Source organism: Oncorhynchus nerka, linkage group LG15, assembly GCF_034236695.1.
Source record: "Oncorhynchus nerka isolate Pitt River linkage group LG15, Oner_Uvic_2.0, whole genome shotgun sequence".
Lineage (NCBI taxonomy): Eukaryota > Metazoa > Chordata > Actinopteri > Salmoniformes > Salmonidae > Oncorhynchus > Oncorhynchus nerka.
This window is the reverse complement of record NC_088410.1, coordinates 18,054,852-18,066,646: the sequence shown is the minus strand read 5'-3', so window position 1 is coordinate 18,066,646 and position 11,795 is coordinate 18,054,852. Positions and strand designations below refer to the sequence as shown.

The window sequence follows — 11,795 nt, the reverse complement described above, 5'->3', positions numbered from 1 at the left end:
CCTTCAGTCATCAAGGTATTTATCTTAGGTCTACTAGCTACATGGCCTGGTTTTGTGGTTGTGTCCATTTGTGTGGCTCTCACTAACTCCATGGTGTTGAATCCACTCAATGGGTAAGTTGTGTCTGTGTGTGTACTGCTTCTGCAAACTTTACATTATGGCCAGCCAGGCATCCAGCTTAGGATGCTCCTCCATTGTTCATTAATTCACTCACAAACACACAAACACTCAACGTGTGCATGGTCATCCACTTGAACTCAACCTTGTTGGTGCTGTCCTCTATTGAGTTGAACATGTCCTTTATTGAAGCTGGGTTGTGTTCATTAGTGCACACACCATAACAAAATGTGTTGCAATGAAGGGAAAAAAAAGCTTTTAATTTTGCACAAGTTCAGATAGTTTTCTACTTTCTGTTTCTCAGTGTTTCTTCTGTGTTGTGCCTTATGAACATTACCCTGTCCTTTACTGACTTCTTCTCTGTAGTGGCCTGTTGTTGTTATTGTTGTGTTGACCATGTTGTCTTCTGTTGATATTTCCCCAGCGGCCTGGCGGCTTTGGGCCGGGCTGTGAGGTGGTGGTGGTGGTGGTCTCTGGGGGCTGGTCTAGGTGGAGAGGTAGAGGCAGGAGGAGCCTGCAGTGGCTGTGGGTGTTGCCCATGTCAAGCCACGCCCGGGGCCTGGCGGGGGCTGAGTACATAACAGCTGAGCTGGACTGCTCTGCCCTCCCTACAGACTCTGGTAGGAGGCAGCCCAGCAACGGCACCCAGGAACAGGTGAAGAATGGATGAAGGGGGATGACACACAGAGAGACACAGACATGGCTGGGGTACAGTACTGTCCTACAACAAGCAGACTTAACATCCCCTAACTAAACACACACATGGCTGGGGTACAGTACTGTCCTACAACAAGCAGACTTAACATCCCCTAACTAAACACACACATGGCTGGGGTACAGTATTGTCCTACAACAAGCAGGCTTAATAACATCCCCTCCCCAAACACATACATACTTGACTTATTTACACAAGGCTCCATGGGAAATTAAATGCGTAGGCCTATTTGATCAGACCCCCTTTTGAGAAACATGTTAAAGTTGACAATCAGTCTGCAACTACCATAAGACAGTCATATCTTCTCCCTTCCTGTCCTGACTGTGATGTAAGATACCTGCCTTTCAGTCTTCTCTCCCATCTTCTCTACCTCTAACCTAATAGAGGTTAGATTAGTCAAATAAATCCCTGACTGAAGGGAGTAGAAATGTAATTACACTGTAACAAGCATTGCAGTTCATTGTAATAACAAAATGTAACTGGTGGTAATTGCAGTCTGTAATTACAGAGATGTAACAACAAATGGTTGTTACCATGCTTGTTCAAAACGTTTTCACTAAATTCAATCATTTGTTTTATTTTTATTTTACTTTATTAAACCTTTATTTAACTAGGCAAGTCAGTTAAGAATAAATTATTATTCACAATGATGGCCCACCCCCGCCCAACCCGACACATTCTGCCCGCCCTGTGGGATTTCCCAAACACTGCCGGTTGTGTACAGCCTGGAATCTAAACAGGGTCTGTGCCTCTAGCACTGAGATGCAGTGACTTAGACCCCTGCACCACTCGTGGCCCCACATTTAGTGTTTTGTTTCTTCTCAGCTTCATTTGATTAAGTAATAACTACCACAAGGTTGTAATCTCTCGTGGACTGATGATGTGGGTGTCCCGAGATTAGATAGGCTCTAATTACCTACCCGTGAACACACACTCTTCAAAAGTTCCACTCAATGTTGTTGTTAGCACTTGCACCCAAAAAGTGTACCATCTGGGTTAACAGATCAGATACAGTATAGGTCAACCTCACTGACTGGCGTCTACCATGCCATAGTTAGCTAGTTAGCTAGTGTTTAGCTACATTCAGAAGGAACTAATGTTACTCATAGTGTGCTGACATAAGTATATAGCTAGCTAACTAAGGTTAACATGCTAGGTGTGTCTTACATAATACCATCGAGGTACCGATAACCTGTGAACAAGGTTCAGGGAAGATTAGACCATTGAGGCCAGCTAGCTTTAGAGTAGTCATTACAGCATAGCTATTTGCCAGCTTAGGTAGCTAGCTAGTCATCGTAAGAAAACTAGCTAGCTAGCTAGCTTGATAGCTAATTTCCAAGAACTCAACAGATTGCATGGGAAAGTCTATTCTGTAGATGGTAACTAGCTAGCTAGCATAGTTGGTAGTTGGAAGGGACAAATAGCATAACAGGTAAGAAGCAGTTGGAGATACGTTTTTAACAGTACAATGGCAGGTTCTTAAAGTAACTGTCCAGTGAAACTCTCAATTTAAAAGTTAATATTCTGTTCATATTCTGTTTACTGACAATATACTCATACCAAAATAATTTTGTTGACTCATACAATGCTCGTATTTGCAGCTAAACTATTTTTTTAAACTCACCTCAAACAGACTGTTTCAAAAATACTTGCTATTTCCTAATAGAATATGATGTAATACTCCTGAGGAGTATGAGCTGGCCAATAAGTGATCTAGAGGAGTATGAGCTGCCAATTAAGTGGTCTACTGTGATCTAGAGGAGTATGAGCTGGCCAATAAGTGATCTAGAGGAGTATGAGCTGGCCAATAAGTGATCTAGAGGAGTATGAGCTGGCCAATAAGTGATCTAGAGGAGTATGAGCTGGCCAATAAGTGATCTAGAGGAGTATGAGCTGGCCAATAAGTGATCTAGAGGAGTATGAGCTGGCCAATAAGTGGTCTACTGTAACTATTCTGTCAGCTAAATAGCCCTCACAGTTAACATAACTCTAATACAGGATGGCAGAACTATTTTACAGGCTGCATTACCAGACCCCACCACAGGGACATAGTATAGACAGGCTGCACTACCAGACCCCACCACAGGGACATAGTATAGACAGGCTGCACTACCAGACCCCACCACAGGGACATAGTATAGACAGGCTGCACTACCAGACCCCACCACAGGGACATAGTATAGACAGGCTGCACTACCAGACCCCACCACAGGGACATAGTATAGACAGGCTGCACTACCAGACCCCACCACAGGGACATAGTATAGACAGGCTGCACTACCAGACCCCACCACAGGGACATAGTATAGACAGGCTTCACTACCAGACCCCACCACAGGGACATAGTATAGACAGGCTGCACTACCAGAACCCACCACAGGGACATAGTATAGACAGGCTGCAATACCAGACCCCACCACAGGGACATAGTATAGACAGGGTGCAATACCAGACCCCACCACAGGGACATATAGTATAGACAGGCTGCAATACCAGACCCCACCACAGGGACATAGTATAGACAGGCTGCACTACCAGACACCACCACAGGGACATAGTATAGACAGGCTGCACTACCAGACCCCACCACAGGGACATAGTATAAATGGCCTCCAACACCAGACCCCACCACAGGGACATAGTATAGACAGGCTGCATTACCAGACCCCACCACAGGGACATAGTATAGACAGGCTGCACTACCAGACCCCACCACAGGGACATAGTATAGACAGGCTGCACTACCAGACCCCACCACAGGGACATAGTATAAATGGCCTCCAATACCAGACCCCACCACAGGGACATAGTATAGACAGGCTGCACTACCAGACACCACCACAGGGACATAGTATAGACAGGCTGCACTACCAGACCCCACCACAGGGACATAGTATAAATGGCCTCCAATACCAGACCCCACCACAGGGACATAGTATAGACAGGCTGCATTACCAGACCCCACCACAGGGACATAGTATAGACAGGCTGCAATACCAGACCCCACCACAGGGACATAGTATAGACAGGCTGCATTACCAGAACCCACTCCAAGGTGGCATAGCCATTGACTATAGAGGAGTTTGATTTATGATTTACCCAAAATACTATAACAATATAGAAATACATACTGTACATCTAACATTGATTTATTTTGAAGATTAGCTACAACGTAGTATAGCTGCAAAGATTGTAAATTCGAACGACTCTGTTTTTACAAATCATGAGTGAACCTTTTCTTGTAGTTTTGGGACAAATCTATTGGTTTCATTGGACTTTTGGGATAATGCTTTTGGTTCATTGTACTTTTGGGACTATGCTATTGGTTCCATTGTAAGTGATCAGGTACCCCGACTGCTGAATCCAGAGAACCCCTCCCTCTCCTCAGAGGACCAACCCTACAGGCCTCAACACCTCCTCAGCCTCCCAGTACACCTCCACAGGGTAAAGACATCCGTCTGTCATTCAACACATCATTATGAGTTATTCTAAAGTGTTACCAATCAACTCATATAAACCTTTGAAATGTACAAAGTGATGGAAGGAGGAAGCAGGACCACAGGTGCAGGTGTTTGTGTTTTCATACTGTTTGTCTCTCTCTCTCCCAGGACCAGGAGGATGGCACCCATCAATGGTGACGAGTGTTTCTTCTGGAGGACAACCGGCTGTTTCTATGGTGACAAGTGTCGCTTCAAACAGAAGCCTGACCAGAGAGGAAGAGACAGGAAACCATGGCAACCCTGTCCACCATGACAACCCTGAACACCATGCAGCAACTGGATATGAGAGAGGGAGGAGAATGATGAAGATGAAGGAAGAGGATGAGGGACTGTGTCCCTACTTTAAAAGGGAACAGGAGGATGGGGGGTGTCACCTCGTTTGTAGTCCTCTGGCACAGACCACAGATCCCAGACAGAACACTAGACATATATAATGAGTGTGTGAAGTGTCAATCAAAGTGAAGAGGAGTGCACCTCTGATTTCCTTCCCCCTCTCCCTCGGCCAGAGCTGTGAAACATGGAAATGACATCATCATTAGAACTTGAAGGGATCTTTGCCCAGTGAACCGCCTCTATGATGACCATGTTGTAGACACTAAGGGGGATGACATCTGTTGTTATCATGTGTTTTACTGTGTATGTATATATGATCATGTGACTGGACATGTGACCCCTTGTGATGTCACTGTGAGACTGCTACGGGATTTATATGAATAATGACTAAATTATGTATATATTTAACGTAGAACTATAACTAAACAGACTACTACCCTGTCACTGTATGAATGTATGAATCTTATTATAATCATAACACTGAATATAATGTGTGTAGTTTTAGTCAAGAATTAGAACAAGGACTTTCTGTTCCTTGTTAGAAACAAATGGAGCTATCGTCAGATCGGCTGGAATACTGTGTTCCTTACAGGACATTCTGTCCCCACCCAGGGAGGGGAGAGACCTTGGGCTTGTAGTAGATGGAATACTGTGTTCCTTACTGGACATTCTGTCCCCACCCAGGGAGGGGAGAGACCTTGGGCTTGTAGTAGATGGAATACTGTGTTCCTTACTGGACATTCTGTCCCCACCCAGGGAGGGGAGAGACCTTGGGCTTGTAGTAGATTGTTTAACAGGTGGCAGACAATGTGAGAAGGCTTGTGAACTATATTGCCATTGTATCTGAGAGGAGGAGGAGGGACATTTATGATGAAATGTGAGGTATATAAACCAATGTACATGGTATTATGACCAGAGCTCTCGAGAATAAACGCTATTGGTTAATGTTGATGACTGGTCTCTGTCTATTTTATGTTAATAAGAACCCTACAAATTCTTATAAAATGGACAGAGTGTTTTAATTGAATTGGTTAATGAACACATTGGAACCAAATTCATCCAACAGAGACTCGCTGCCAGCCTGATGCCATAGGGTGCCTAGTAATTGCCCCTACAGGGGATAAATAAATGCTATTATTTAATTGAATTACAATTGAATATGGGGCATGTTCCCGGCAGACTATATTGCAGTCACCTGCCTGCTCTCACAAACATTAGTCCTTCTCCTTGTTTACTTAAAGGGGTACTATAATTCAAAATCAAATAGCTAAATGATCCATGGTATGACAACCTGAAAACAATTCCATATGTCAGCTAGTAGCACCCCCCCCCCCCCAAACGGCTCAGACTTTTAGAGGTTCAGAAACCCAGTGTCAGAGGGAGCAATGTCCAGCAGCTAGACACACAAATCAAATCAAATTGTATTGGTCACATGCGCCTTAATACAACAGGTGGACCATACTGTGAAATGGTTACTGACAAGCCCTTAAGCAACAATGCAGTTGTTTTTATGGAAGATCAGATTTTTTTTATTAAAAAAATTGATTAAAAAACCCTAAATAAATCACACAATAAAATAACAATAATGAAGCATTAATAAACAATTACATGAAAGATTATTCATTGTCATTTTCAAAAAACATGCTCAGATACAGTAGGACACAATAATCCCAGACAGACAGACAGACTTAGTATATGGATGTCAGGGTTCACTTTGAGTCTGTTGTTCTGTAGATCAGTGAGCTGAACACAGCTCTTTCACACAAGAACACACTGGAAACTCAGAGCAGCTTGCCTTGGCCTTGGCATAATGACAGCTCACTGTTGTCTGTTGTTTCTAGCTCGCTAATGTTGGTAGCTAAATGTTAGCTAACTAACTAGCTCACAACCTAACTATGGAGTCTTGCTGTAATTCAGCGGCAGCGCATCATATTGATCACAATCCAGTACATTCAGAGTAGCTGTGTGATGCACAAAAATGCTTGTTTATCACTGAATAACAGCAGCTTCATGTAGCTAACAAGGTAGCTGAGATCACTAATTTGGTCAATTCAAATAACACAGTATTTTTACGTGCATGCCTGGTTTATTCTATATAAATATTTTAAATTTTCAAATGTTATTTTACCTTCAATTTTGTATATTTTCATCGGACTAGTAGGACATATGAGGCCTGGATGCTGCAGTAATGTTGAGATGTCAGTAGGGAGAGCTCTAGTCGAGAACACTGGAACCAAAGATACTCCCCTTTCATCTGTTCTGGAACCTTCAGTACCAGCTGATGAGGAGTGATGGGAATGGGTCACATTTTGTCTCTTGTAAAACATGTAGGTCCATTCCTCAAATAAAGAAATGCAACTACAGTATTCAGACTTTAGCACATTTTCTATTTAGATACAGTAACATCCCTTATGTGACATGCTGTTCCTGCATGTTAATGACCTGACTAGGCTTCTTTAAAATGTGTCAACCACAGAATTCACACTTAGGCTATGCCTGCTTCTACTAACACTCACAGTAGACTACTTCTTCTTTCCACACAGTGACAGTAAGTTGACTCACTGTTCAAGACCTCTCCCCTTCACTTGACTCTGTAAGTACACTTGACGATATCTTGAAATATAGTTTTAGTTTGGATGTTTTTAGCCAAACATCACATGACTTACTGTATCTTTCTACTTGTTGGTTTATTTTGAACTGTGTTTTGGTTGTTACATCAGGTTCTGTATTCATGAAGTGTCTCAGATAGTCCATATAATTATGACCTAAAAGGCTAAACTGATCCCAGATCAGCTCTCCTACTCTGATACACTTTGTGAAAACTGACCCTTGACTGTGGTTTCATGTGTTTAGTTTAGGTCAGTTTATTCAGTTGCATGTTTAAAACATGATCAGTTGTAATGGGGTGAGTGACTGGTTGCCGGGAAGTCAGGCGCAGGAGAGCAGAGATGGGTGACAACAGGAGAACTTTAATATACACCCTGGCCCAAGGGCACAGGCGAGGCAGCACAAAGCACAACCACGGTAACATGAACCAGATTAAACACAACAAACAAACCTGGGTTTGAAACAAACGCCGCCCGAACAAGGAGAGGGACCGACTTCGGCAAAAGTTGTATCAACAGTAGAGTAGAGTATAGCAGTAATACTCAGATCTCCATTCAATAGGGTCATGTTCCCTGTCAAAGTATAACAGTGTCAAGTATAAATGTGTGTGTGATCAAATCAAATCACATTTTATTGGTCACATAAATAATGGTTAGCAGATGTTAATGAGAGTTTAGCGAAATTCTTGTGCTTCTTGTTCCGACCATGCAGTAATAACCAATGAGTAATATAACAAATTCACAACTAACCTTATACACACAAGTGTAAAGGAATGAATAAGAATATGTACATATAAATATATGGATGAGCGATGGCCGAACGGCATAGGCAAGATGCAGTCGATGGTATAGAGTACAGTATATACATATGAGATGAGTAATGTAGGGTATGTAAACATTATATAAAGTGCCATTGTTTAAAGTGAGTAGTGATACATTTATTACATCCAATTTTTAATTATTAAAGTTGCTAGAGATTTGAGTCAGTATGTTGGCAGCAGCCACTCAATGTTAGTGATGGCTGTTTAACAGTCTGAGATAGAAGCTGTTTTTCAGTCTCTCGGTCCCAGCTTTGATGCACCTGTACTGACCACGCCTTCTGGATGATAGCGGGGTGAACAGACAGTGGCTCGGGTGGTTGTTGTCCTTGATGATCTTTTTGACCTTCTCGTGACAACGGATGGTGTAGGTGTCTTGAAGGGCAGGTAGTTTTCCCCCGGTGATGAGTTGTGCAGACCTCACTACCCTCTGGAATGCCGTGCGGTTGTGGGCTCTCGATTGTGCAAAAAGTTGTAAAGTCTGTAAAAGTTGAGTGTTTTTGATGACAAGACTAATTTCTCCAGCCTCCTGAGGTTGAAGATGCGCTGTTGTGCCTTCACCTCGCTGTCTCTCCAACTCCATTCTCCTATAACCCTCCTCGCAATGCTCCAGCGAATCCCAGGCGGGTTCCGGCACTCTCCCTGGGTCGACCGCCCACCTGTCTATTTCCTCCCAAGTCGTATAGTCCATACTTCGCTGCTCCTGCTGCCTGTCACCACACCGCTTGGTCCTGTTGTGGTGGGTGATTCTGTTAAGGTTAACCTACAAAAAAAACCTAGACAAAAACCACCACATAAATAACCCATGTCACACCCTGGCCTGACCAAAATAATAAAGAAAACACAAAATACTAAGACCAGGGCGTGACAATACCAACATGTTTCAACCCGATCACCATAGTCCCTGTGCCCAAGAACACTAAGTTAACCTGCCTAAATGACTACCGACCCGTAGCACTCACATCTGCAGCCATGAAGTGGTTTTAAAGACTGGTCATGGCTCACATAAACACCATTATCCCAGAAACCCTAGATCCACTCCAATTTGCATACCGCCCCAACAGATCCACAGAGGATGCAATCTCTGTTGAACTCCACACTGCCCTTTCAGACCTGGACAAAAGGAACACCTATGTGAGAATGCTGTTCATTGACTACAGCTCAGTGTTCAACACCATAGTGCCCTCAAAGCTAATCACTAAGCTAAGGACCCTGGGACTAAACAACTCCTTCTGCAACTGGATCCTGGACTTCCTGACGGGCCTGACGGGCCGCTCCTCAGGGGTGCGTGCTCAGTCCCCTCCAGTCCCCTCCCCCATTCTCATCGAAGGTGCTGTAGTGGAGCAGGTTGAGAGCTTCAAGTTCCTTGGTGTCCACATCAACAACAAACTAACATGGTCCAAGCACCCCAATACAGTCGTGAAGAGGGCATGACAAAACCCATTCCCCCTCAGGAGACTGAAAAGATTTAGCATGGGTCCTCAGATCCTCAAAGAGTTCTACAGCTGCACCATCGACAGCATCCTGACTGGATGCATCACTGCCCGGTATGGCAACTGCTCAGCCTCAGACTGCAAGGCACTACAGAGGGTAATGCGTACGGCCCAGTACATCACTGGGGCCAAGCTTCCTTCCATTCAGGACCTCTCATAAGCTTCCTTCCATTCAGGACCTCTATACCAGGTCAGAGGAAGGCCCAGTACATCACTGGGGCCAAGCTTCCTTCCATTCAGGACCTCTATACCAGGCGGTGTCAGAGGAAGGCCCTAAAAATTGTCAAAGACTCCAGACAACATAGACTGTTCTGTCTGCTGACAAGCGGTACCGGAGCGCCAAGTCTAGGTCCAAGTGGCTTCTAAACAGCTTCTGCCAGATAGTTGTTGGGGGGGCAGGGGGAGGTGCTCATTTTGGAAGTGCGCTGCTCTTTTGACGGCTACATGGAGCAGGCCTTTATAGAGAATCTACTTAAATACCAGCCCCTCATGGTGCTTGGACAGCCTGGGTGGAGGTGCTAGCTGGGGGCACTGATATTTGTCAGTCTCGGCCACTCTCACAGGCTTGCAGTGTGTAGTCTCCAATTTGCGGGTAGGCAGCTATCATGGGCAGTCCAGCTGTTTTGAAAAGGATGTGTTTTCTGTACCCTTAAGTGGAATGCATTCAGGGACCTTTAAAATGTTACATTTGATTGGTGGATTCAAATAAAGTAGTTAAAATGTGTGTGTGACACAGTGGGTTTATCTGAGGGCCCTTTAGGACCAGACTGATAGGGAGTAGGGTTGACATCTATACTGTGTAGGATGTGTGTTTTAACTTTTCTACATATATTCTACATCCAATGCAGCTGCTCCAGTTTTGCCTGTGATTATTATTATTTGACCATGCTGGTCATTTATGAACGTTTGAACATCTTGGCCATGTTCTGTTATAATCTCCACCCGGCACAGCCAGAAGAGGACTGGCCAACCCACATAGCCTGGTTCCTCTCTAGGTTTCTTCCTAGGTTTTGGCCTTTCTAGGGAGTGTTTCCTAGCCACCGTGCTTCTACACCTGCATTGCTTGCTGTTTGGGGTTTTAGGCTGGGTTTCTGTACAGCACTTTGAGATATCAGCTGATGTAAGAAGGGATATAAATATTCATTTGATTTGATTTGATACAATGATAGAGGAATTTTAGATTCCTCTATGCTTTAATTTCCAAAACCAATTAGCACTCATTTCTAAATTCATTAATGAATTGTAAGTTCATTAATTATGCATGAAATAGATTGAGACCAGTCTTAAAAGCCAGGTAAGAGCGTTTAATTCCAGAGAGTACTGAATGCTTACACACATTTCCACAGGTTATAAACTGAAAATGACGTCAGCATTTTCCAAACGTTCCGTTTCACAAACAGAGGGCCCCTCTAACTTTCAAGCCTCCGCGTTATCAGCACGAAGTCAAGGCCAGTCAGCATAAATCAACATTCCCGACCATTTGGAGATGGCCCGTTCCCACCACCTGGAGATTTGTACAACTGAATGAACTAAGGAACAGACCTATTATTGTTACTAACTCCTGACTACATTATATACAATTGGGAAAGGGAGCAAGAGGGATAACTCACATGTACCGTACATTATAGCATTTGGACTAGTCAGTTTCTGATTGGAATGTATACATAATTAGTCATTTCAACCATATTTTCCTCTATCATACAACCAGCTCTCTAGACTTTGAAACATACTCCATGGGCCTTATGGGCCTTCCCTACAGATGGTGTGTGTGTGTGTGTGTGTGTGTGTGTGTGTGTGTGTGTGTGTGTGTGTGTTCGTGTGTGTGTGTGTGTGTGTGTGTGTGTGTGTGTGTGTGTGTGTGTGTGTGTGTGTGTGTGTGTGTGTGTGTGTGTGTGTGTGTGTGTGTGTGTGTGTGTGTGTGTGTGTGTGTGTGTGTGTGTGTGTGTGTGTGTGTGTGTGTGCGTGTGTGAATGTGTGCGTGCGTGTTTGTGAGTCACTTGCTGTTTAGACTCACAGCTTTAGGGTAGAAGCTATATTGAACCTGGTGGTCAGTCTTTAGGCTGCTGTACAGCTTGATGGACCGTAGAGGATTGAACATTTATCCTCCTATATTTGGGGTTCTGAGAATAAAACAGCTTCAGAACGATCAATGTGAAAAAAATGTGTTCACAGTACAACAAACCTGTTGAATAAGTGATTGATGATCTTGATGT

General features: G+C 43.8%; 1 protein-coding gene across 1 annotated transcript in view; it reads left to right on the top strand.

The window, feature by feature from the left end:
* The window catches only part of LOC115126863 (LIM domain-binding protein 1-like), a 181,121-nt gene that overhangs the window by 67,602 nt on the left and 101,724 nt on the right, over window positions 1–11,795 (top strand).